Source organism: Marmota flaviventris, chromosome 10, assembly GCF_047511675.1.
Source record: "Marmota flaviventris isolate mMarFla1 chromosome 10, mMarFla1.hap1, whole genome shotgun sequence".
In the NCBI taxonomy this organism is placed as follows: Eukaryota; Metazoa; Chordata; class Mammalia; order Rodentia; family Sciuridae; genus Marmota; species Marmota flaviventris.
In genome coordinates, this window is record NC_092507.1 from 6273635 (window position 1) to 6300841 (window position 27207).

At 52.3% G+C, this 27207-nt stretch overlaps 1 protein-coding gene across 6 annotated transcripts in view; it reads left to right on the forward strand.

Annotated features, from left to right (window-relative positions):
* The first annotated feature begins 6952 nt into the window (after positions 1–6952).
* Positions 6953–27207, forward strand: part of Pik3cd (phosphatidylinositol-4,5-bisphosphate 3-kinase catalytic subunit delta) — a 49204-nt gene continuing 28949 nt past the window's right edge. For 3 of the 6 annotated variants that reach the window (XR_011708742.1, XM_027947473.2, XM_027947476.2), the window contains exons 1-2: positions 6959–7020; positions 26579–26697. The gene's annotated coding sequence lies outside the window, so the exon portion shown is untranslated. Of the gene's footprint in view, positions 7021–15843; positions 15923–24662; positions 24762–26578; positions 26698–27207 lie in introns of those variants that run through there. The other 3 variants (XM_027947474.3, XM_027947475.2, XM_071617326.1) reach the window with 3 other exon arrangements.

The window sequence follows — 27207 nt, forward strand, 5'->3', positions numbered from 1 at the left end:
CTTCCATATGGCAGAACCCAAGTTCTAGGTCCTGAAGCGCAAAGCCTCCCTTGAGTCTAATTCCCATGCCCAGGGAAGTCGCTGAGAGGCTCTCCTCAGGTCAGCTGACCGCCCCTGGCCATATCAATTTGAGCAAGGTCAAGGGCGTGCGAGGCAAGAGACTCTGGAGACTGCTGGTGTGGCTATGTGGAAGCCGGGCAGGGTTCCTGGAGAAAGGCACTGGGAGGAAGTGCCCCAGCCCGGGGCTCTTGCCATCTGCATGTGCCCGAGTGGGACCTCTGGTTGGCGGAGGTCCTGCCGTAACAGGGGTCCACTCCATGCTTTGGGCATGACCCTTGCTGCTTTGCCACTGTGGCTTATTTTAAAACTGATATTTTGTTTTTCCTCTCTCTTCTCTGTCTCCCCGCCCCCAACCATGGGGGAAGGAGGTTAATCTTCCCATCCTAGGCCGAGTTATCTTCTGTCCTTCAGCTCATGTGCCGCAGGCATGAAAGAATCCAGGCTCAGGGCTGGCACTGGAAGATCTAAGGAACAGCTATCTCTCAAGGATACGAGTGAATTATGACCCCTGACAGGGCACAGCTGGAATGTAGCCTTAGAATCATCTCTTTAGCATCCCTCTGCTCCCCGTTGCAGTTAGAATCGCAGCCTCTGGGACGGGAGGCCCCCGTGTAGCAAAGCTATAAAACTGATTTTTCCCCTTTTTCCCAAAACTTTGTTCTCCTTCATGGGTCAGCCTTGGGGATGAGAACCAAGCTCTCGGTATCATTCCATCCACCGACAGACTTCCCTGAGCCATCTGCACTCCCAAAAGAGAGTTTCTCTTTTTTTTAATATTTATTTTTTAGTTTGCAGCAGACACAACATCTTTGTTTGTATGTGGTGCTGAGGATCGAACCCGGGCCGCACGCATGTCAGGCGAGCGCGCTACCGCTTGAGCCACATCCCCAGCCGGGGGGTCAAGCCTTTCACAAGTTTGCCCATCCCTGATGAGGAGGCAGACATCTGGCCACAACCCAGTGTGACTGCAGCCAAGGCAGATGTGACAAGTCTTGGTGGAGAGCACCAAGAGGATTCCGTGATGGGGCGACACATAAAGATTCACATTTTGGGGGGCTGGGGCTGGGGCTCAGTGGTAGAGCGCTTGCCTAGCATGTGTGAGGCCCTGGGTTTGATTCTCAGCACCACATAAAAATAAATAAAATAAAGGCATCGTGTCCATCTATAACTAATAAAAATATTTTTTTTTAAAAACAGGTTCGCATTTTTGCTTCTTTTTCTTCCTCTCCTTCTCCCCACCTGCCCCCCACCCCCACATGTTCCCTGCCCCCCACTGTGCTTTTTAAGGGCATCACTGGTTTGGCCTACGTCCTTTGCTCCACGTCCTTGATGGCAACCCAGCTAAAGAAATCATCTGGAATCCTCCTGTAGAGACTTGTCTCTTCTCCCTCAGTTATTCGCGTGTTCGACCCCAGTCCTATCTGAGGACTCATGGGTATCATTTTTATACTTGGCGTTAAAATTCAACGTTACTTGATCTCGATGCTCAACTTGCTCCAGCTTCGGCCGCTGGAGGTGTTTCCAGCCCCTGACAGTGTCCTCTGACGGGCGCCCGTCTTCCTGGAGTGTTCTTTGCTCTGTTTTGAACACGCCTCTACTCTGGCACCATAAGATGCTCCAGGCTCACGGGGTCCTTTCCTGCCCATCCTAGAATCGCCATTCCTCCCGGTGGTCCTGGTCCCTTTTATTGAGGAGAATTCACTAGAGATCAAGATCCAGATGCTAGGCCTGTTCTCCCGGCTACCGTTGTGCTGCTGTTTCTAGACCTTTCTACTTGACCAGGCCAAGAAATACAGGCATGCATTGCCTAACAATAGGACATGTTCTGAGAACTTCTGTGGGTGCCTTTGTCAACAAGTGGACATCCATGTATGGGTGTGCGCTGGATAGCACAGCGTGACCACTCCATGCGGGCTTTTGTTTTGCAGAGCTAGGGATGGATCCTAGGTCCTCACACATGCTAGGCAAGTGCTCCACCACTGAGCTACACCCTAGCCCTTTAATTTTTTTGAGATGTGTCTCACTGTGTTGCCAGGCTGGTCTCAATTACTGGGCTCAAGTGATCCTCCTGCCTCAGCTTCCTGACACTACAAGCCTGGGTCTCATGACTTTTTGTTTGGTGGGAGGTACTCGGGATTGAATCCAGGGGCACTTAACCTCTGAGCTAAATCCCCAGTCCTTTTTATTTTCTATTTTGATGCAGAATCTTGCTAAGTTGCTTAGGCTGGGCTCCAACACCCTTCTGTCACAGCCTCCTGAGTGGCTGGGATCACAGGCTTGGCCATTGCACGTGGCTGTACTATACTTTTATATGACTGGATGGCAGAAGGTTTGTCTGCCTCAGCATCACCACAAACATACCAGGGGACATGTCACACTAAGACATTGCAAGGTCAGTGGGCGATAGGACTTTTCAGCTCCATCATAATCTTAGGAGACCACTGATGTATGTGGTCCATCGTTAACCAAAATGCCATTACGTGGTGCGTGGTGGCTGTGTCTGTGTTTATACCGTGGACTTTTAAACATGTAAATCATAGCCCGCCACTCCCCAGCTCAGCTTAGAACTTCCCTCTGCTTTCCAACACTCTGGGGCAAACCGCAGATCCTCGGCCACCGCCCAGTTTGTACCCCACCCTTGCCAGTCCCCTCCAGCTCTTGCTGCTGCTCAGGGCCTCCTCCTTGGCCCTTCCCAGTGTGCTCTGGTCAAAGCTCTGTTCAAATGTCCTGACCTCAGAGAGGCTTCCTGGGCCCCAGGGTCCCCCTCAGGCTCTTCCCTATTGTCCCGTGCTTCTTTGCAGGCTTATATCTTGTTTTTGTTCTTCACATTTTCTCATCCCCCTGGAGTAGGAAACCCGTAAGGTGGGGTTCTCCCTGCACCCCACGCTCGGCTGTAACCAGCTCAGCGCCTGCACAGCTACACTGGCTGAGTGTTACCAGCGTGACCACCCCAGAGTCCAGTCTCCTGACCCCAAAACTCGGCCCTCCACTTACCCTGCCTTGCCCTCCACAATTCCTTCTTCATGCTGTGGACTAAGGAGATTCTCACAGGAGTCTTTAGAAGGCCAACTTCTGTCACCTGGACTTGGTGCCAGGAGCAGGGCTGTTGATTCATCTAACTTGCACCCAACCCTGGAGACAGACGGGAGGGTAGGAAGGCCAGTACTGTCCTCCTGTGACTCATGGGGAAACTCAGTCTGGAACGACCCCTAGGGTTGCACAGCTGGTAGGTGGCAGGCAGGGATTTGGACCCAGACAGTCTGGGGTTTTCGAGCGTGTGTCTTTCAAAAGACGATAGCTGGATGGACACAATCCAGGGCACTGACCAGGCCTGACCCCCAAGGCCTGTTCCCCTGCGGCTTCCTCTGAGCCGTCTAGGTCATTCCGAACCCTTCCGTCCCTGGCCTGGAATCAGGTGCAGGGGCTCCACCCCCACCCCCATCTAGCACCTGAAGCCCTCATCTCATTCTGCAGCCAAGTGCATACAGCCTGGGGGTGGACACTGCAAGGACCTTGGGTGCTGCTCTGCGCCTGTGTTCTTACACCGTCAAACTTTCCAGGGATGGAGTCCGACCTTGGCTTCATTCCCTAATCCTCTGCTCTGCCCTTTCTTAGCCATCTCCATTGTGTGGTCCAGGGCAGCAGCTTTCTGGTGGTGTTGAAATGCTCTTGACCTCTTGAATTCACACACACACACACATGCACGCACGCACGCACGCACACACACGCACACACATGTACGCGCGCACGCGCACGCACACACACACACACACACATGCAGCCTACAAGTGGACTATAACCTATGGGAGTGACGCCCCATGCAACACAGTCTGATGTTTCCTATTCTGTTCTATTATTTTTATTTATTTATTTATTTATTTTTGGCCCTGTGTGAATCCCAGGTCTTTATGTGTCATACACTACCACTGAGTTATAATCTCAGCTGGCTTCCATTTTACTTTTATTTTATTTATTTACCAGGGATTGAACTCAGGGGTGCTCAACCACTGAGCCACATCCCCAGCCCTATTTTGTATTTTATTTTAGAGACAGGGTCGCATTGAGTTGCTTAGGGTCTCACCACTGTTGAGTCTGGCTTTGAACTCACCATCCTCCTGCCTTGGCCTCTCAGGCCACTGGTATTTCATTTTAGTTTTAAATTCAAACCACTGAATAGATCTGTAGCACAGAAGGTGTCACAGTCTTCTGATGCTGCTGTTGAAAAATGCTGTTCTAGAGCGGAAACACCCCATTCCACCAAGCCCAAAGATCACTCTCTAATAACTAGAGTAATGACTCCAAAACTCATTTGTTCTGGGGACTGAGTCTGTGTCAGGCACTGTTATAGCATTTTGTAGTATTAACCCAGTTGATCCTAGCAACAGTTGAGCATTATTATTATCATCGCCACACTATAGACATGAAAATGGGAGCAGAGAGAGATTTAGGTCCCTTGCCCCGAGTGCCGCAGCACCACAGCGCCCCGCAAGGCAGTGTGGTTCCAGGGAGATGCTCATTCTCCACTGTGAAGCTTCACCACCCTTTTCTGGCCAAAGCAAAAGGCTAAAGACTTACGCTTCTAAGCTGGGTGGAAGGGAAAGCAGAGCGAAGTGGACTTCCTGCCAGGCAGGGCACAAGGGGGCAGGTGTCTGTAGCCCCTCATGAGGGGGCTGAGGAAGGGGACTGGCTCACACTTGTTCCCCTCTGTGCCTGGGTGCTCAGTGTGGCTGCCTTGAGCTAACTCTGCTTGTGGGCACGCATAGGTGACAGTGCAAGGCTACCAGAGGTTGGGCAAGGACCCTGCTTGTGCATCTGCTGCTAGAAGCTGCGGAAACCAATTGGCTTGGGGGGGGAGATGGGGGGGCAGGGCTCCAGGGACATGGAAAAGAGGCCTGGCTGAGGCCCATCTGCACTGGCCAGCCCCACCCTTTATTGACGGAGGCCTCCATACAATGGGCCCAGTACTTCCCAGCGGGACTCTGCAGAGAAAGGCACCCAGCCCAGGAGTAGCAGTGTGGACCTTCCTAGGGTTAACCTGCCATTTTCCCCTTAGGAGGGCCATAAATTCTCCACCGCATCTAGTTCATTTTATTTACAGTTCAAAGGGAACTTGAGGTGGCTTCCTCCAATACACACATGACAACAGTTAAAAATAGAGTGAGAGAGATCAGAAACCAGAGAGAGGAAGGCAGAAGGCGATTCTATCAGGAACTTGAGGAACGCCGATGACTATAATTGATCGTTAAATTTAGTTTGAGCTTCCTGGCACCCCTGGCAAAGGGGAGGGGCACTCTAAGTCTCTGTGGTTAGGGTCTCAGAAAGAAAGTGTATCAGGTTTTCAGGAAAATGAAACTTCTTAGGAGCTGCAGCTTGGCTTGGTAGTGAAAGGAGTGAGGATCCGGAAGAAGTCGCAAGTTTGCTGACTGTGGCAAATGATTCAACCTTCCAGAAACTCAGTTTTCTTGTCCATAAGTTGGGGGTTATGAGATTTAGTGATAAGATTTATTGCTGGGCATGTGGTGCATGCCTGTAACCCCGAAACTCTGGAGGCTGAGCTGAGGCAGGAGGATCAAGTTTAAAGCCCTGTCTTGAAATAAAAATAAAAGGGATGGGGGTATAGCTCTGTGGTAGAGCACCCCTAGGTGCCATAACCAGTATTGAAGAAAAAAAAATCTTACTTTGCTGGGCTGCTGTAGGGGTCAGAGAGGATAATATGTGAAGCACATCTTAGTGAATTCCCCTGGGAGCATCTCAGAAGTAAAAAAAAAGAGCATGATTAAAATTGTCAGAAAATGCATATTCCATGAAGAATTCTTTCGGAAGCTGCAAGTATCCCTCCTGTTTCAAACAAGGAAGTCTGTAAATCAAGGAGCAGTGTAAACTGCAACCTAGCCAAGCAGGGCTGGGGACTAGAGCAAGAACTCTCAGGACAGGCTGCTGGCTTCACCACCACAGTGTGTCTCTGAATTGCCCCCTTTTCTCCTGACTTTTGCCAGGATCTCCTTGGCATGGGGTGGAGACCTCTGCTGAGCCCCTGTCAAGCCCAATTGTCAGAGTCTGCAGGAGGAGGAGGGCTGTGAGCCTGTGAGAAGTCCAGTGAGTCTGTGGGGGAACAAGGGTCCATGCCTGCAATCCCAAGAATTCTGAAGCCAACACCACTGGCTGGAGCTATCCTGGTCCAAGGCAGCTTGTGGATAAAAGGAGTTCCTCTCCACCCCTCGGGTTCCCCCATGGGTCCACAGGAAAGGTCACGGCTACTTCACTCCCAGCAGATTGAGGAGGGTGGGGTGTTTGAAGCCATGGTGTTACTAAACAATTGCCTGGCTCATGCCCCACCGCATCCTAGAAGGATAGGAGGTCACTTTGATAATCTTGGAGATAGGCTGCCCCCCACGTCCATGCTCTTAGGGACTTTGAGCCCCTCAGGCTCCCTTTCACCCCCTTAGTCCTCTCTTGCCCTGTTGTCCGCGTGGGCACTCTGGGCACTCGGAGGGTTCTTTGGGTGGTGAGAGCTGAGATTACTCCCTCCCCCGCCCTCCAGGGGGGGGGATCCCTTTTAAAATTCTTCGGTGTGTGAATTTGGAGGTTTTATGGGTTCATAGTTTCTTTTGTATAGAAAGAAAACTTGAGGTTTTATGGGTTCATAGTTTCTTTTGTATAGAAAGAAAACTTGTTTGGAAGCAGGGCAAGGTGCAGCTTCCAGAGCACCCAGGACGCTGCCCCTCTGGCCTCAGGCCGTGGGGCGGGCCAGGGCGCCAGCGAGGTGCAGGAGGACCTCTTGTTTTTCCTGTTGTAAGCAAAAGGAAACAAAGTGGGAAGTGGAGTGTGCGGGTTGTCAGCCGGCGGGCGGTCCCCACCGCGCCCCGCCTCCTCGCCTCGAGGCGCACTAGCGCTCAGCGCCCTCGCTCCGTGCGGCCGCCGGGCCGAGCCGCCCCAGCTTCTGCCAGCTGCGCCCGACGGGTAAGCGCGCTTCCCTGGCTGCGTCTGGGGAGGTGGGAAGAGGACAGGGACCTGGGGCTTCGGAGGCGGACAGCTGCGCTCTGGACCGCGGGGTCCGCTCGCGGGCAGGTTCCCCGAATGCACAGCTCGTGCGCCCTGAGCCTGGCGTCACCCCAAGTCTCTAGAGTCGGGCAGTGGGCACCCTGAGGTTAGGCCGCGGGGACCCTGGCCGGGGCTGCACCGGGAGCACGGAGCGTCCCCTGTGCGACTGCCGAAAGGAGAGCTCCCCTGCGCCTGTACCGTGCGCCCTGACGAGCCCGACCGCGAGCTCCCCGGCTGGCATCAGGGTTCCGGCCCGACCTAGGCGCGAGGAGACGGGAAGCGCTCAGCCGAGAATGCCGGTCTCCGAGCGCTTGTGAGCGGGACCTAGCGGCCTCTCCGACTGGAGGCGAGATTCAGGCTGCGCTCCGAGCGGTGTCGCCCAGGTGCGTCCGGCGAGGCGCGGAGGACCGGGCACAACTCCCCTGCGTCCTGGCGCTGCTCTCCCTCCCAGCCTCGAGGAGACAGGATCAGGGCTGGAAAGGGGCTGGGGCCCTGTGAGCAAATACCAGGAGATAGAAATAGAGCTGTCTTCAGCTCACTCAAGAGGCTATGGGTTCTCCCTCCCGAGCGAGGACGCGCGGCCCCTTCCTTCTCCCCGCCCGCCCGCGCAGCTGGCCGCGTTCACGGCAGTGGCGAGTGCGAGATCAGCCACCAGATCTGCGGCTGAGCCCGGGTTACAGCGGCAAAACCGCCTCCAGCTTTGCATTTCCGGACCTTTTTTTTTTTTAACACTCTTACCCGTAATTCAGTCTGAATGAGACTTAAAAAAAAAAAAGTTTCCTGTTTTTATTTAGGCTTCCTCCTCTGCATCTCATCCTTGAGATCGAGCAAAGGAGCGATGGGGTGACATTCCGTGGGCTGGCGGGGGTGGAGGGGACGAACAGTCGACTGCGCTTTGCCCTGGCCAGGAGATGGGCGTCAGGGAACCAGGAAAGGACTGGTGGGAGGCTCGGGAAAGCGCGTTTCGGAGGGAAAGAGGTGGGGATGTGATTCCCGGGGCCTGGGAGGGATCCCTGGGGCGGTCCACATACTGGGTCATCGCTCGCTGTCCTTGGGATCTGCCCAGTTTGCTAACAGCGCCTGGTGGGTTAAGCAACTTTCACTTGATTCCTGTGTCCCCAGAAGAAGGGACCTTGAGCCCCACCAGACTATCAGGCGGGGCTTCTTCACCCGGGATCCTGAGAAGCCCCATCTGGCAACACCCTCTGGGACTTGGGGCATGGGCCTGCGACTATGTAAAGCGGGTGTGCCTGTATTTTCCTCCCTCGGGATTTTGCAAGAGGAAGGTTCGCTGCTCCAAAGGGACTTGGAAACCCGAGACCCATTCCTCTGTTCTCTTCCAGAACAGCTGGACAGGCCCTGGTGCCTGGCTGGGCCTGGGTGTTCTTGTTAATTGAACGGTATCTTAGGGACGTTTTCTCCCCAGAGACTTGCCCTTTTATGTTATGTGTTAGCAGTTAAACAACCTTAGGAGCTGAGTGATGTTGTCTCCTTTTTACAGTTGAGGAAAGGAAGGCTTGGAAAGGTTAAATAATTCACTTCTTCAGGCAATTTACAAATAATTGATCCAGAATCCTGTCTCCCAATGGAGGAGCCCCTGAGGGCAAAGAAAAGATTTGGTCCTGGTAGTTCTCTTGGTGAGGTGCTGGGGAGGCCTGGGGGTCTTCTCAGAGACTCTGCCTGGAGTTACCCCTGATGCTCCCTTGTAAAACCCACATGATTTGATTAATGCTCTAAGTGGGGACCAAGTTTCTTTTGATTTGTGAGTCTGTGAGCAAGTACCAGGAGATAGAAATAGAGCTGTCTTCAGCTCACTCCAGAGCATACGTGCCAACCCCTCAGCAGGCAACTCCATCACTCCTGGAGTTTTGTTGCTTGATATCAGGATTCTGTTGATCTTGGGGAGTGGACTGCCCGCCACGTTCTGGGTGGTTTCTCTGTGGTGCTTCCACAAACTCCTCTGCCTAATGGAAGACACTTCGGGGTGCAGAGGGGGAGTGTTCTTACCAGCCATTGCTTGCTCTAGAGACCACCCAGCTTCGTGCCTTCAGAGCCCCTCCCCCCCATGCCCACTACTGGAGTTCCAGAAGGAGAGCACTGGCCACACTGCAAACATAGATGTTTCTGGAACTCGGGTTTCAGCTCCAGAGGCACACTGATCTTCCCCTCTACAGGACAAACTGCATTTCTGCAGCTCAGTCCATGCCAAGGAAGAACTCAAAAACATGAGAGGGCACTAAGCTGTGGACTTCAAGCAAGAGAGCTTTATGGACTCTAGAGTGTTGGCCCCCAGAGTGTTTACCGATCTCTGGAGCCAGGGGTTGTGCTAAGGGAGACAGGCAGGCAGGGAGGTACCAGCCCCTGAGGGGCTCACGGGACACAACACTCTACAATAGCCAGCACCTCCAGACCCAGCTGGGTTTTGTGCCTGCAGGGAGTTAGGGGGTGGGAGTGAGGTTGAGGGGTCAGTTCCTGCTTCACCTTGTTTTTCTTCAATTTCACAGTTAAAGGGAGAAGTGAATGTGCAGCTCATGAGGCAATTCCCCTTTGGCTGGCTTATTTTGCTTAGAGAACAGTTCCCTCCCTCCCTGAGGCCAGCTGCTCTGTGGGTCTGATGGTGGAGCTCAGGGCCCCAGCAAATGTTTCCTTAATGTGAGACCTTAGAAAAGCTCCTCTATTCCCCCAGTGGACGAGCATGATTCCCACAAGGCCAGTGGAAATCCACCTAACAGCAACCCAGAGGATGGCAGGAGACGGCTTGTTCAGCAGGGAACAAAACATTATCTTTGTGCTGCTGCTAGCATCCTGAGAACAGCCAGCCTGCACGCCTCCCCTCTCTTCTTGTAGTTCACGCTAAAACCGAATGGTCATTCATGTGGCTGCTGGAAATCCCCCGCCATCATATCAGAAATGCTGCTGGTTTCAAGGTGGGGAAAAAACAAAACAAAACAATAAAAACCTGGGACCCTTCCTCTTCATTCTTTGCAGCCCAACTCTGTGCCTTTCTGCCAGACACCCCAAAATATGGTCCACTCTACCCTCCCTGAGGGCCACCACAGTCCCTGGGGCCAGTTACGTTTCCCTTTCCTGCTGCACGTTCTTTCTGCGGCTGCATGAGAACCCTCCTCCCTCTCCTAAAGTAACACCCTCCCACCTGCCTCTGCCAGGCTGCTCCTGGAAATGGGTGCTTTCCAAGGTCACCTGCTTTCTGAGCACAAGGAGAGTTGTGGAAGCCCTGGGTGTGGCAGTTCCAAAGTGGTGTTTCAGGTTTGCTCACACCCGGGGAAATAACTTCCACTGGGGAAAATGCACAGAGGGTGGCAGGAGAAGCCAGAGGGGAGCAGCCTGCCTGGGATTCAGGTCTTGGAGGGACGCTGCACTCATTTCTTGGAACAAATGATCACACATTTTGTGGCTTAAAACAACAGAAATGTCCTCTCTGATGGTTCTAGAGATCAGAAGTTTGAAATCAAAGTGTCATCAGGAACCCGCCCCTGCCAGGGGCTCTAGGGTCAGGGTTAGGGAGCGATGGGAGCATCCTTCCCCAGCTTCTGGTGGCCCTGGGTGTCCTTGGCCTGTGCTTCACTCCATCTCTGTCTCTGTCCTCACTTAGCCTCATCTTTGTGTCTGTATCTCCTCATGTGTCCCTCATAAGGACACTTGTCCTTGGGTTTCGGGCCCACTTGGATAATCCAGGAGAAATCATCTCAAAATCCTCAGCTTAATTGCATCTCCAAAGACCCTTTTCCCACACAATTATTTTTCCAAATAGTGCACAGGTCCCGTGGGTTAAGACAGGGAGAGGCGAGGGTGGGGACACCCATCGGCCCCCTAGGGATAGAGGGATGTGCTTCTTTCTGCATTTTCTGAGGAAGGTGCTGAGTGTCTCTGCCTGCCTCTGCCTGCCTCTGCCCTGTCCTGACCCTGGGTGACCTTGAACCAGAATTTCAGTCCCCCTGCGGAAGCACTGCCCGGAGCCTTCTTCCCATTCCCCAGCTCTGGGAACAGGCAGCCACCATCCAGGTCAGCTCTGCCAACTGCCGCCCTCCTCCAACCCCCTGGGGTCCCCGCAGCCACCAGACTGCTCTTCCTTCCCCTCGGCCACCTTGGTTTCCCCAGCCCCTTCTCTGTGCAGGGCTGCTTCCCAGCCCAGGGTCACCCACCCTATCTGAGGCCACAGGGCCCCCACATTTTGGGCTGTTCTCTGCTGCCCAGCTCCAGGAGAGGTGGGGGCAGGGCCCAGTTCTGCGGCTGTGCCTTGGGAAGTAGTTGACTCACTGAACCCGGAAGTAGTTGACTCACTGAACCAGAGGCTTTCATGGGGAGGGCCTGGTGGTGCTTAGAGGTTTGGGGCTCCCCACTCCCATCGTTGAAGCTTGTGGGAGAGAAGGATGAGGACATGGGGAGCCTGAGTGGGGTGAGAGGGGGCTCCAGCGCTCTCTGAGGTGCTACCTCCATCTTCTGCCTCCCCCCACGGGGACAGCTGCTCAAGTCTGGTTGTAAAACTTGGGATGAGTGGTTTCTTACAGGCAGGGAAGCAAAGTCAGAGCCCTGTTAGTGAAACTTCGTGACATCATTGATGTAGGGGTGGGGGTCATGGGGGCATTGCCACATGGTGTTTGGAGCCAGGACTAGGATTTCTGGGAAATCGACCCAGGGTCACTTGATCACTGAGCCACCTCCCCAGCCCTTTTTAAAATTTTTGAGACAAAGCCTCACTAAATTGCTGGGGCTGGCCTTGAACTTGTGATCCTCCTGCCTCAGCCTCCTGAGCTGCTGGGATTAGGGGTGTGGGCCCTGCGCCCGGCTGGCAATTCTGCGAGGCAGCTAGGCATGTGCTTTTGAGTTGGTTTTCTTCATTTGTCATTGCCTTTCCACACTGGTTCACACCTAGCCACCCTGTCTTGGTGTGTTGTAAGGGTCCCAGAGCAGGGGTGCCATCGTCCCCTCCAGCATCCCCTTTGAGGGAGGTTTGTCTTGCTTCCAGATGCACATACACCACCACTCCCCAAACACTGTAATTGATATTTTCAGGCATGTGGCCTTTCCCATATCCAGGAATCATTGCATCAAAGACATCAAACGTGTTTATGGCTCTTGGAGCTGAGTGGTTTTCCAGAAAGCCTGCGCCAATTTATCCCAGTGACATACAACAGTTTCACAACACCCTTGTCAGCCTCCAATAACACTGAAGGAAATGTTTTGCTAATAGTCCTAAAAGGTAGTAATTTCAAGCATATCTCTTTGATTGCTAATGAGGTTAAATAGCTTTCTTTCTGGTCATGAGCTGGGTGGCGTTGGCTGCCATGTAATGTGGTCGTTAAACCCTGGAGTTGATGGATCCAGAGTTGAACCGGAGCCCTTCAACTTCCTCGCTGTGTGACCTTGAGGGGATTACTTAAGTCCTGATCCTCCATTTCTTTGTAAAATGAAGCGGATGGGACTTGTTCCTAGGTTTGTCTTGTGCATTTAATGAGATAAATTAGATAATGTTAACATCGCCCAGCGTGCCGTCCATACCCAGTGCTGAGTGTTCTTGATGTTATCGTCATTTTCACCCTCAAGATACATCGTGCTTTAACAAGGAGGACTGGCTTACATGTAAGCCAAAGGGATTTGGATTTAAGCATAGGGATCAATATTTCTGCCTTGGATATAGATGATCCTGGACGAGGAGCTGGCTGACTCTTCTGTCCAATTGCAGTGTGTCCTTGGCTGTCTGGCTAGACTTGCTGTGAGCATCCCCGGAGCAAGCAAATGATCCCATGTTGGGGTGATGCACACCTCACAGAGCGGATGGGGAAGGGCTGTGATGGGCCTTTGGGAATCCCAAGGCCCTCACGGGGCTGTTATTCCAGGACCTTGGTTCTCTCTCGCCATAGCATGGAAATGGGAGACAAGACTACTAGGTGGTTGTTGTGGTTGTTTACAGAATTCATCTTAGGGGCTGTTCCACTGATGACATCCACATGCTCCTTCATGCAGTTTGGGAAACTGAGGCAGCCCCATGGATGTCACAGGGATGTCATTTCCGGGGGCGGGACCTAGAGCGACAGCAGCAGTCCCGGTGGCGGCCCTTGATGTCAGCTCCTGGAGCCCCTGAGAGTAAAGTGCTCTCTGCTTTCATCTCCAGTGGGCCTCAGCCGGCCTCAGCGAGGAGCCCGGGCCGGGGCAGGCCTTTGCTCCTCCAGCCGACCTGCTGTTGAGAAGCAAGCTGATGAAACCGGGATCTTGGCCACAAATCAACAATCTTATGAGAAATTTCTTCTAGAGGAAAAAAAAAATACACAAAAAATACACCAATCCCCCAACTTTCCCCCCTTACCTGTCCATCTCAAAAAAAAAAACCCACTAGAAAAGTTTCTCGTGGGCTGGGGCTACAGCTCAGTTGGTAGAGTGCTTGCTTTGCGTGCACAAGGGCCTGGCTTGATCCCCAGCACCAAAAAGAAAAGAAAAAAAAAAATGTGTTCAGAGCCAATGGAAGGCTGAGCTCAAAGACCACACCTCCTGTCTCTGCTGGTTCCTGAGGCAGGAGCAAAGCACCGGGGCATGAGTCTTTTTTCCCTGCGTGTGGTGGGACGAATATTTGAATAATACGACTCATCTGCTGTCATTTGGAAACCAGCGTTGAAGTGTGGCCTATTTTTAAATTAAGCACAGCACATCTCATGCTTGGCAGTTGCCTAAGATGTGCTGGCTTCCTATGCCCAGCAGTGCGGTTAGAGAAAATGAATGGAAGGTGGCTTAATGTTAGCATCACAAACAAGAGCTTTAGAATTAGACAGATGGTTCATGTCTTGGCTCTGACACTTAAAGCACATGTGACTTTGATGAACTGCATAAGCCAGCAGGCTGGCATCTGAAGATTGGGATGATGATATCTTTCATTGAATTGTCATGCAGATCAAACATAATAAAAAAAACTAGTAGTGGGTTATGGCCATTCAAAAGTTACAATTTTGCCATTGGATGAATGAATCTTTGAGGCCCATGATGTGGGACATAAAAGATATCTGTGTTGTAAGTCGTTGAAGTTTGCAGGGCATGTTAAATTAGTCAGCTTTCCATTACTGTAACAAAATACCTGAGATGATCAACTTGAAAACAGGAAAGGTTTATTTTAGTTCACAGGCTTAGAGGTTTCAGCCCATGACTGGTTGGCTCCCTCGTTTTTTGATCTAAGGCAGGGAACATGTGGTAGATAAGCTGTTCTTGTGATGGACAGGATATAGGGGGGAAAAAAAAGAGATAGGATTCTTACTACCACTTTCTTGAGCCTAAGACCTCCCACGAGACCCCACCTCTTAAGGTTCTACCACCTCCCAATAGCACCAGGGGCTAAGGGCAACCCTTCAACCTGTAGGCCTCTGGGGACATTCCATATCCAAACCGTAGGTGGTAGGTTGTTCATCCATTATCTCATTCTATGTTCCAGGGATGACTCATTCAGAATGCACAGGGCATATGTCAGTGGAGAGTAATTTGCTTTGTTCTTTATCAGCCTGTTTTGAGGGTGTAGTTTTTTCAGCTTTTTCTAGCCGTTTGGTGTTTGAAGGTGCTTTGGACATCAGAGTAATCTGTTAGAGATAAGATCTCATCCAGGCCTTTCTCCCCTGGGGTAGTGGCAAGAGCAGTCCCCAGACCAACTCTCAGGGCCTGGACTGGACAGTAAGAGCAGCTCACATACCAGGCATGGTGGCACACACCTCTAATCCCCAACTCGGGAGGTTGAGGCAGGAGGATCACAAGTCCGAGGCCAGCCTCAGCAATTTAGCAAGGCCCTCAGCAATTTAGTGAGACCAATGTCAAAAAAAAAAAAAAAAAATGCTGGTGATGTAGCTCAGTGGTAGCGCACTCCGGAGTTCAATCCCTGGGACAAAACAAAAACAAAACAGCTCACTAGTGAGGTGGGCCATCCGCTGACCTTGACCACAGAAGTGGAATGTGGGCTGACCCTGTTACCTGTGAGCCATAACAGCGAGTCACTGTTCCTGGGAGGGCAGCCACTCCAGGAACCCCTTGCTGTGGGTTTTTAGGGAAGTAGCTGGGAGATGGCAGGCAGCTGGCAGTAACCTTGACCCAAAGGACCATTCTTCTCCAACTTTCCCACCCCGCTCCCCTGGCCAGAGGAGTCGGGATGCATAACCCGATGATGTCTGCAACGTCCCACCCCGGCCATGACCTTGCTTTGAAGCTTCAAGGTCTATTTTTAACACTAACATCAATTTTACATTCTATTCCATGATACGTGCATGTTTATTTTACTATAAAGACTATTTCCCCCTAACTCTTGTGTCAAATCGATGCTCTGGGAAGATGTTTATGTTTTTTCTGTGGCTTCCGCTACTCCCAGCACAGAGACTCCAACCTTAGTTTGAAAATAGTATGAAGAATGATCAGACAGAATTGTGACCAGAAATGCCCAGTTCAGTAGCAGCCCTTATGTCTTAGGTGACTCGTAGGCTGGGTAACTCCAGCTTGGGTCTAGAGGGAGCATCCAGAAATGGCTACACCTCGAATCTAAGCCTTTTCTCTTAACTTGGAGCTTGTCTGTGCACGGGAGGCGCAGCTGCAGCTTTGGTTTGAGTTGCAGTAGGTTCCCTCTACATTTTTATAATTCTCCACCGTCTTTGCAGTTGTCTTGCCCCGTCAGCTGACCTTCGACCCCACCTCTTTCCCAGTCCCATTCAACAGAAAGTCTGAGCGAGTTCTCTTCCTCTGATTTGTAGAACATTTGCCTTCATCTTCATGGAAAGAGCTCTTGCTCCTCACGTCCGAGTTCCAGGCACTGGTGTAAGAATTGCAGGATGTGATTACTAAGGTGAGCAGTGGCGTCAGCCTGGAGCAGACTCAGCAAACTCATGCAGAGAACCCAAGGGAGCCCCAAGTGGCACCATGTTGAACTTATGGGTCAGGAGGGTTATTTGCTTTTTTTTTTTTTTTTTTTTTTGGTACCAGGAATTGAACTCAGGGGCACTTGACCACTGAGCCCCATCCCCAGCTCCTTTTTGTATTTTATTAGAGACAGGGTCTCACTGAGTTGCTTACTGCCTCACTAAGTTGCTGAGGCTGGCTTTGAACTCACAATCCTCCTGCCTCAGCCTCCCGAGCTGTTGGGATTATAGACGTGTGCCCTGCACCCAACTAATAGGAATATTATTTCCTAGGAAATAAGTTTCTTCTGCAATATAATGTTAATAAAATAGGTATTACTTGTTTTGTTTTGTTTTTAAAAGATCCACTTGCCCTAGGGTTTGTTGGAAGTCTGCCTTGAAGTTCTTTTCCACCTTGACCATGACTACCTCTTAAGTAAGATATTGTATGAGTTTACCCTGTAAACTTTTTTTTTTTTCATTACTGGGGATTGAGCCTAAGGGAAGCTCTACCACTGATCTACATCTTTAGCCCTTTGTATTTTTTATTTTGAGATAGAGTCTCCCTAAATTGCCAAGACTGGCCTTGAACTTGCAATCCTCTTACCTCAGCCTCTAGAGTAGCTGAGATTACAGGCGTGCACCTCCACACAGCCTCTAGAGTAGCTGAGATTGCAGGCGTGCACCTCCACACATGGCTTAAATCCTTTTCTTTGTCCTAAATTTACAAACTTCTTTTTAAAGGCTTTTGGCAAAGACCAACTTCCTGTGTCATTTGGTGACTCTCCACTGTAGAACGACCTCATTTACAAGAGGACCATTCTTAGGGACAGCTGCAGCCTCTGGTTTGGGCCCCGTCTTCTTTGTGAAGGGCCTTGGCTTGGGCTCCTGGAAACGCGTTCCTGTGGGAATGAGCTCTGTGGACCTTGTTTAGAGTGGATGGAATCTTCCTAGGGGATGAGAAATCGGTACTGTGTCCAGGCCCCACCTCTGGGGCGCCCAGCGGCTTGAGACTAGGCAGGGTGTCCCTGTGAGATTAGCAAGCAAACTCCCTTTGGCCAAGTGGACCGGGTGGGTGCTGAGCCAGCCACATCACCTGTTTATCTCTGTGGCTTTCTCTCTGACACCAGTCAGCTGACCTTAGACCCCGTCCTCTTTCCCAGGCACCTGGAACTTTCCTCCACTCCAGTGACAGGGAGATTCCCCAGGCCTGCAGGTGGCCCACCTCCCTGGATGCCACTGCCCCTCCTGACTCTTCTCCTTCCTCCTTTTTTAGAATAACAAACTTTATTAAGATATAATCCACATACCGTGCGATTCATTTAATGCACACCATTTGTTGGTTTGGGGTGTAGTCAGGATTGTGCAGCTGTCACATTTTGGAACATTTTCACCCCTCCAGAAAGAACCCCTGCACCAGTAGCCGTCTCCCCTCATTTCCTCCCGATCCCGCAGCCCCTGGCCATCCCCTCCGTCTCTCTGGACGTGAGTCTTCTGGACTGTAGGTAGTCTTTGTGACTTTTTGGTCTTTCTTCCTGCCTCTTCCTTGGGGATCTGACTCCTACAATTACCAGAAGGGTTGTTTGCCGTGAGCATTTATTCACTCACAAGTATGGAAGTCTACTGTGCTGCAACAAATCACCCCGGGACAAAGCTGCTGAAACAACAAGATGCATTATCTCATGTATTATCTCTGTGGGTCAGGAATTTGGGAGCAGTCTGCAGGGTCGGGTTCTGGCCCAGGACCTCTCACAGTGAGCTGGGAATACGGGTATCTAGGGCTGGGGTCCCTGCCAAGGTGTCATCGGCAGGCTTCAGTGGTTGTGGGCCAGAGGTGCCAGTCCTCCTTGTGGAGCTGTTTGAGTGTCCCTACAGCATGGCTGTGGGCTTATGGAGAGCCAGAGATGAGCTCGAGAGCCACAGATCCCAAGACCAGAGCCCCATGGTGTTTCCTGACCTAATTTTGAAGGTGAATGGCATGATATGCTGCCATTTTCTTTTGGTCACACAGACCAGTCTTGCTACACAAAGGAGTGACTCTCAGGAGGTGCAAAACTAGATACAGTTTCACACACAGAACTTGTCCTAGTGACACTCAGCCAGTTTGTTCTTGGGACTGCCTGGGACTTTTGAATCGGCTATGAGCTGTCTGGCGTCTGTTGCTGGGTTAAGCGTCTAGCCAACCCCCTCTGTGTTTGCAGTTAGGAAGTTTCCTGGGTTTCCCACGAGGACAGATAGGACCCTGCGTCTGGTTCCACAGATCTGCCCACTTCTGCTCGTCTAGTCTTGGTGGATGACTTCTCCAGGTGTTTGTGGACTTTGTTTACATTTCTATGGAATTGATGAGACAGCTTTTGGATTTTCTTTCATTTATGTTATCAAGAACAACTGTCGCTCAGCACAGCCCCAGGATCCATGGGATGTCTGGCACTTCCCACACACTTCCCCGGGTCACTGTGATATTGTGAAATAGATATTGGGTCTTTCTCTTCGTTTCCTAGGATACGACTCCTAAAATCCTTGGAATCTTCCAAGTAATCCATGTCTCTTTGGATGCTAATGAGTTGACTGGTGGCTGGCAGCCCCTAGGTAGCTGCAGGAGGGGCCTGCTCATCAGAAAGACCAAGGTGAGATTGGAGATTTGGGTCTTTCAGTCCCAGCCCTCAAACTCTAGGGAGGAAAAGGGAGCAATGATCTGATCACCCATGCCTATGTAATGAAGACCCCATTAAACCCCAAAGAACCAGCTTCAGAGAGCTTCTGGATGGCAGAGCAGAAAGAGGTGGTACCCAGAGAGGCGCAGGAGCTCCGGGCATGACGTGCCCTGGGCATCTCCTCATCTGATGTTCGTCCTCAACCTTTGTTACGGCTTTATTAAAAGCCAGCGAATGTGAATAGCCTCTCCTGAGTTCTGTAGCTCATCTAGCAAATTGGTTGAATCCAAGGATGGGGTCACATTGCAAGTGGGGACTATCTTGTGTGACTGAGCCTTAACCTGTGGGATCTGACACCATCTTTGGCATATAAGGCCACAGTTGAAGTGGAGGGTGCCCTGTTGGTGTCTGCTGCAGGATTGGTTGGTGTTTAGGCTCAAGTGGGGAACCCACGGGACCTCCGGGGTCAGAGGTGTGCTTGTTGGCATGACGTGTGGGAAACTGAGTCTGTTTCCTCTAAACTCAGTCACCTTTGTGATGGGTCACACCATCCAAAAAAGGTCACCAGAGCCACATTCTTTCCTAAATAGTCCATGAGAGTGTCTTGAGGGGCAGAATAGGGTCTCACATAGCTTGCCTTAAAACCTGAGCCTCGGGCCTCTCAGCAACCGGGGCAGGAGGAACAGTCTTAAGGGGTGGTTGAAGGGGGCTGATTACTACTCTGCCACTTGCTGGGTAGCTTTTGGTAAGTCTTTAGCCTCAGTCTCCTGACCGAGACAATCATAGCTACCTTGTAGGGTTGTTTTGGTGGTTTAATGAGGTAATCAATATTCCAGGTATCTGTTGCTGTACAACAAGCCTCCCCCAGCTTAGAGGTGTAAAGCAGCATGTTTTATTATGCTCAGCAGGATGGCCTGGTTGTGCTCGGTGATGTCTGGGATCCATTACTTGAACAGCTGGAGCTGGAATCATCTGGAGGTCTCCCCCCTCAGTCGGGGACTGGGGTGAGGATGAAGAAAGGCTGGGCTCAGGTGGACTGCCAACCCTAGTGCCTACACCTGGCATTTCTTTCTGGCTCTTCTGGGCTTCATCATGGTGGCTTTGGGTCGGTTAGGCTGTACGTCAGCACAGAGCTCCAAGAGGAGCATTCCTGGAACCCAGGAGGAAGCTGCCTGGCTGGCTCTCAGGACCCGAGCTCTCGGGTCACTTAGCACCACTGCTGCCATAACTTTCTTGGGCAAGGCAATCACAAGTTCCCCCAGATTTAAGGAGAAGGAACATAGATGTCACCTGCCAACAGGAGGAGTGTTCCGGAATTTGCTGGCAGATTTAAAAACCTTTACCATAAATATAAAGCGTCTGGTACAATAACTGCCACATAGTGTCAGAACACGGTAGCTGCTGCTGTTGGTTGCCATGGTTCTAATACCTGCATTAGCCAGCTTACTACCACTACGACGGACACTGGAGACCATCGACTTATAAAGAAAAGGTTAACTTTGGCTCATGGCTTTGGGGCTTTCTGTCAGGATCCACTGGCCCCGTTGCTCTGGGGCCTGAGAGGCAGCACATCATGGCAGAACAGATGCTCACCTCACCAGCAGGAAGCCAGTGAGTAGGGAGGGGGCTGGGGTGCCACAGTCCCCCTCCAGGACTCACCCCCAGTGGCCTAGGACTCCCTCTAGGCCCCATCTCTTAAGGTTTCCACACCTCCCAATGGGGCCAGGCTGGGCAGCAGGCCTTTGGTGCCTGGGCCTGAGGATCAGGACGGAAGCAGCACCTCTCAGGCACTGACTCAGGTCAGCACGTGGGAACTTACTGCTGTGCGTCTCACTGTGTGGCTCAGGCAAATCACCTGTCCCCTGAGTGACCTTTAAGTACAGCTCTGTGACTATACTCAATTTAATCTTGCCAGATTTATTCTATTAACCTTCTCTTTTTTAACCATTTTTTAAAATACTTTTTTTTAGTTGTAGTCAGACCCAATACCTTTATTTTATTTATTTATCTATTTTATGTGGTGCTGAGGATCGAACCTAGCGCCTCACACGGGCTAGGTGAGTGCTCTACCACTGAGCCACAACCCCAGCCCCCTATTTACCTTCTTCTAACTTGGACACAATTTTCAGGTTTTTTTTCCCAGTCATTAGTTTAATTTTCTGGCCCTCAGCGGTTTCTCAAACACAGCTAGAGGTTTTACAAGAAGATTCTAGAAAATCCCTTTCAGGTACCCTGAGGCATCTTTCATAAGCTTGGAGACTGACTCATGTTACACCTACTTATTTCCTTATTCTAATTTTTTCCTAGTAAGTATTCACCACTGGCCTTTTTCATGATGGAGAATGTCTTTTCATCCAACAGATGTAAGGATGTCAGGATCACATATTTGAATCAGGACCCTGAAACTGGCAGAAACGGAGACAGGTGCAGCACATCTGGACGGCCCTGGCCAGGTGCTGCCAGAAGCTCCCCACTCATGTGCCATCTGGCTGGTCCTGGCTTCTACCTTCCCGGGCCAGTCCTCTGTGCTGGTGACCCTTTCTGAGTGACCTGTTTTACAGACAGGAGACAGAGCCCTGCAGAGCTTAGGAAACTGCCAGCAATCCGGGTCTAATTCCAGAGTCACACTCTTGTCACCATGCATGCTGTTTTGGTTGACCCACGAAAGAACGAGCACAGTCATCTTTTTTTTTTTTTCTGTTGTTTCCGCATTCCTGCTGTAGGTCACAAATTCTGATCGCATCCGTTAAGACAGACTTTTGGTCTGGCTTGGGGAATTGACAAAAAAAAAAAAAAGGTTTTATTTCAATTAACTTTGTTTTTTTAACTACAGTTGAGCCACTTTTTGAGTTAACTGGAGAGCAAGAACTCAAAGATTAATGAAAATATGTGTGGGTGGCAGGGGAGCAGAGCCTCCTGTAATTAGGCTCCCTCATCCTTATGCTTTGAGAATACAAACATCAAGGGAGCCCTGGACACCGTGGCGTGCACCTCTAGTCCCAGTTACTCAGAGACCCAGGCAGAAGCACTTGAGCCCAGAAGTCTGAGGCCAGAAAGGGCAACATGGGAAGACCCTGTCCCCAATAAAACAAAACAAAACAAATCCAAGGTAATAAAGGGGTAGGGAGTTTGTGTGAATCAATATGGAAGCTCTCTTTTCACTTCTAGGAGGATTTTGATAAGCTCTTCTATTTTCCTAATAGAATTAAAACCAAAATTTTGAACTGGTTATTGTTGGTTGCATCTATTTTTTTTTTTTCCCCTGACTTTAGCTTTCCTGGTCTTGTCTCCAACTCAGCAGTGCTGTATGTGACAGTACCCAGGAATGTGAATGCCAATTTGAGAAGGAAGAGGGAAGCAGAATTCCAACAGGGCTGTGGCGGGTATCTGAGGGTGGTTGAGAGAGGCTGAGATTGCATCAGGGCAAGGTGACCTGGCAAATGAACTCCTTGAGTGGAAAGGGACTCAAATGGAAAGGAAACAGGAGCCTTTGCCTTAGGCTTGGGAACTTAGAGGATAGACTCCTTTTGGCAGTAGCAAGCAGAGGGGCAGAAGTCTAATTTCTTTAATTACTCTGATTTTTTAACAGGAGTGAAACACATTTATTTACTGACTACACTGATTTATTTACCCCCTCACATGGTTTTAGAAAGGGCTTAAAGTGCACGAGCCATGATCAGGGAATCAGGAGACTAGAGTCTTTCCTCTCTCTCCACCACCAACTAATGTGACCTGGGGCCAGCCAGGTCCCCTGGCGTCTGTTTCCTTTGTGTAAGAGCGAATACTGACTCTGCCCACCAGGCACTGCCTAGAGACTTCCCCGTGTACCTTATTATGCCATTTAATTCTCCTCCAAGTTATTATGGTCTGTATCTTTCCAGAATTTTTGCACAGTTCCAGCACATCTTCATAATTAATATGGACCTCTGTCTTTTTGTCGTTTTTGCCATTTCAAAGATTCTCGGATTTTCCTCTCGGCTCCGGAGAAACTAGTGCCTGATATCTCATTGGGTCTAATTCCGATGGGGACCTGGTCGTTGAGTCTGGCTTTCACTCAGATCTGTGTTGAAGGAAAAAAGGAAGTCTTCTAGCAGGGGGACCACTGAAGAACTGGGCCCCTGGGGAGGAGGGCTCCCTCACGTGGAGAACGGGTGGGGTTAAGCGGCCGTCGGTGTCATCTGCTGTGGAAAATTTCTTTGCGGTTGGCGAGTGTTTAGCATACGTGCCTCTGCAACCAGGTGCCTGACACAGAACTCTTCCTAGTCGGCCTGCGGGTCTCAGGTCCGGCCGTAATTACCCGTAACTTCTCCTCCTAGGAAACCCCGGCGCTATCGGTACCGCGCGACCCGCAGGGGACTCACACCTTGGCTAAGTCAGCGGGCTGAGCTGCCATCTGACGTTTCCGGCGCTGCAAGACTGGCTCCGCAGCCCCCGCCGGAGGAGTGACGGGGAGGGGCTGGCAGCGCGGGGCGGGGCCCGGGGGCTGTCCCCACCCGGTGACTCGGGCTCCGCCCACAGTGCCCGGCACGGCCAGTCTCGTGCTCCGTGGGAGGGCCGGTGAGACTGTGTGGAGCGCGGAGTGCGGTGTCTGTGGTCTGCGTCTGAGCGTGTGACAGTGGGTCTGAGCAGTAGAAGGAGGGTATTTTTGAGTGTCTGTAACATCTAGAGATGGCATGGGGGGTATCTTTTCCTGCCCCTCGGCCCTGTCTCCTCCTGGGCTTCCCAAACACCGGGACCCCTGGGGTTGCTCCTGGGTGGCGGAGTGGAGGGGACATGCAGTGGCCGCGGAAAGCGCCTGGCCGGGGCTGCGCGCCCGGGATGGCAGCTCCCAGATCCCGCCGCCTAGTTCTCTCATCTCGGACGTCTTTGATACTCCCAGAGCTTCGGACAGCTTTTCCCCTTGCTGTCTTCACTCGCACGAGGGATGCTCCTGGGGCTTGTTCACTGGGGTGGACCCGCCGCGCCCTGGGCGCCTCTCCAACAGCAGTTAGCACCGCCAAGGAGCGTTCCTCGAACACTCGCCCCCTGGGTGGGGGGGGGGGTTCTAGGCCCCGCCGGTCCTCCTCCTCCACTGCACAAAGTCTAGGTCTGTGGACCCGAAGCAACATGGTAGGGCGACTTGAGTCGCTGCAGAGCGACAAGTTTATGGGTTCTAGGGGGTTCCAGGGCTGTTTTGCCGCTGAGAGGCTGGCCTTGCGGATTGGGTCAGGATGTGAGTGTGGACGCTAGAGTAGGAGTCCTTCACCTTCGCTCATGAATTTCCTCATTTGCCGTCGGGGGAGAACCGTGCCCACCTGCCGCGTAGGTGCCTGGATAAAACCGGGACGCTGGAGCAGAAGGCTGGGGCAAGGATCGCCACGCTGTTCCGGCGCCAGCGACCTGCCAGCGCGCACCCAGCTCTTTGTTCTGAATTGATTTGTTAGTGAAAGCCCTGGCTAAACCCACTTATTTTCTAAATCCGACAATACAGGGGAACCCCCGAGGCTGGATTTCAGCCCAGAACCAGAACTGGACAGCCGTGCGAGCGACCCCGGCTTCCGATCTGTGACCCGGTGTGTACTCCGCCCTTTCTGGTGGGACCCGGGGAGCAGAGGCGCTTGGCAGATGACCAGCCCTCACTCACTTTGCAAAGGCACCTGCTATCTGCTGGTTTTAAGGCTTTAAGACCGAGACCAGGACCATCGTGCGCGGAGTCCCCGTCCTGCGGCTGCTCCGGATCTTGGGGCTCAAGGGAAGAACCCCGAAGGCCCGGCCCTGAGCATCCCGGGTCTCGCAAGGCTTTCTGGCTGCGTTTGCTCGGCGCTTCGCCTAGTTGGGGGTGTGAGCATCTGCGGCTGGTGCCCGCGGCACGGCCGGCTCTGGCCCCGCCCCGGCCCTGGGGCCCCGCCCCGGCCCGGGCTCCGCCCCCCGGGCCCGCCCGCGCCCGCCCCCTGTCCAGCCCCGCCCCGGGCCGCGCCCCTCCGCCGATGCCCCGCTCGCCGGCACTTCGCGCCGCGGGCCTGCCCTCAGGCCCTGCGGTTTCCGCGTCGCCACCGGAGGCTGGCGCCCTCCGGTCACTCCGGGACCCGCCCGCCGTGTCCCCTGGGCAACCGTCTCCAGGGAGACCGAGCCCCACCCCTGGCACCGACACCCGGTACGAAGCCCACCTGTGAGGGCGTCTGCGGGGTCCCAGCGCCCCCCTCCAGCAGTGCCCCGCCCCACCCAGCGCTGGGCTTTGTCGGCCTGGGGCGGGGTGAACGGGAGGCCAGGGGGGTCCGCGGTGTGGGGGCTGGGGGAGGCGGGCGCATCCCGGGGTGGACAGGACCCCACTGAGGAGGCCGGCGAGGCGGGGGGTCGCGCCCGCGCTGTGGTTCTCTGGCGGGGCCGTGCGATGCTCTCTCCTCTCCTAGTCGGGTCACATCCTTTTGTGCCGACCGGAGGATGGAATCCCCAGTATCTCGGCTGCCGCCCTTGATGGGATGAGCGGGGTCCTCCTCGGACCGCAGACCAGGACGCGCCTGTTTGGGACAAGCTGTTTACTTGCCAGGGACCGGGCAGTTCTGTGCGCGTCCTCCCCTCCCCCTGCCCCCATTCGGGACTCAGCATCCTCCGCTCGGTACCTCCCTGGCTTAGCCTACCGAGCTTTGCCCTTGAACCCAGAGGGGTTAGAGAAGGGCAGGTCCACAAGTCGGGGCCAGCTCCCTCCCAGGACGCGCCTTCTCCCTGGCCGCCCTCGTGTGAATTCTGGCCTGGCTTCTCATTTCCTGACCTGAATTCCTGAGGATAAATTCTTTCCTTGCCTCCTTCACTTACTCTTCCTCCTCTCGGCTCCATCACGCGTTTTGCTTTGTCCTTCCTGTTTTGAAAGCGCTTTCCCGTGATCCCTCTCATTTCCCTGGGCCCGTTCTTCTGTGTCTTGGTATCTCCAACATTGCCCTGTCTTTTTATCGATCAGCAGCGGGAGGTGTTTGTTCCTTAGCCCTTAGCACGGGCCTCCAATCCTCCTCTGCCAGTGTCTTGGGAAGTCCTGGCTGTCCTCCCTGAATGCGAGGGAAGGGACCATCCACACCCACCTTCCTGGGCTCTTGCAGCAGGGTCCCCAGAGCATCCTTCCAGGAACTGGGCTGGCAGCCCAGAAGGCTCTGCTTGGCCTCTGGGAGATGTGTTGGTATAGCACACGCCTTTTCCAGTGGGTTCCTGAGGTGCGCTCTCAGCTCATAGAGAAGCCAGTGGTTCCGATTTTCTGCTCCTCAGGAGCCCTCCCAGCTCACCTGCTGGGGTCCAGGCCCACTGTGGAGGCAGCTGTGCCCTGGGCCAGGGTTGAGAGAAGGGACAGATCCTACTTTTAGAATTCACCCAGCTGGGCTGGAGCTCTGGTGTTGTCAGGTCTTCTCTTTCTTTCTTCTCTCTCATTCTTTCCCCTCTTTGGGGTCAGTATTTCTGGGAGTACCCTAGGTAGAGGAAGAAACACCACAGATGCCATGAGCAGGTGGCCCCTCCCTCACATCCTTCTCTTTCATCTCCAGCCCAAAAGGAATGAATTTTTCCTTTAGACTGGGCTTTGAAAACAGATCCACATGGGCAATCAAGAGGTCAAGTTCCTGAACCTACTTTCTGCAGCCACCAAATGGAATTAGAACCCAGGCATGGCTCCGATCAATTACTTTGCTTTCAAAAATCAAACAGAACTAACAACCAACTCTTAAAAATCTGAGTCATCCGTATGTACAGCCCTGCTCCAGGCTCTGGGAATGCTCTGGTGGTGTGCTTCAGGACCACCAAAGGGAACTGGGGGTGGCATTGGCACCGGTGGCAAGAAGGGCCCATCAAGCAAAACGGGACTGGCATGCAAGAAGGGAACCCCCGAGGTGAAGAGTTGCTATTAGGCTGGAATCTGCATAGGAGGCTTCTGAGATTTCATTCTACATGTGTTTTTCTTTTTCTTTTGTTTTCTTTTTTTTTTTTTTTCAGACAAATAAGGAGCTCAGAGTCGGGCAAGGGTGGGATGATGCTCTTTGATGCCAAAGCACCTTTGACCTGCCAGGCAGAGGGGCCTTTGCTGGTGGTCTTTCTTGGCTCAATCCAGAGAGGTAGGTTGGGGGAAGAAAGCAGTGTTTGGGGGAAGGGAGAAGAAATATTGTTTTGCAGCTAAGAATTTGAACAAAATCCACCCTCCTTGACACTTCAACTAAAGAAGAACTTCTCCATAGGACTAGCAGGCCCAAAGGGAGAGAATGACCCAAATTTTTTGCTAGGAGCAAACAAGGGAGGAAGTGAACTAGACCTCAGCCAGCCTCCCAAGAGAAGGATGCTGCTGCCTGGGATGGCTTTGTACTGAGGAGCCCCGGAGCCCATTAGTAAGCTGCAGCCTTTGGTATTTGACTCATGCCAGTTGTAGGAGTTTGGACCTGTTTAGGGAGAGAAAAATTAAAGCATTTTTTTTTCAAAGAAGTGGATTAAAATTTTAAAATTCAGTATTGCTTCCGGAGGAATCCTTAGGTGGGGTTGTTCTCTAGTTCAAGATGTTGGTAGTCACTGGTTCTCTGATAGGATGCTCTTCAGAGTTTTTTGGACATTGACTTGGGAGATGCAGTCCTTTC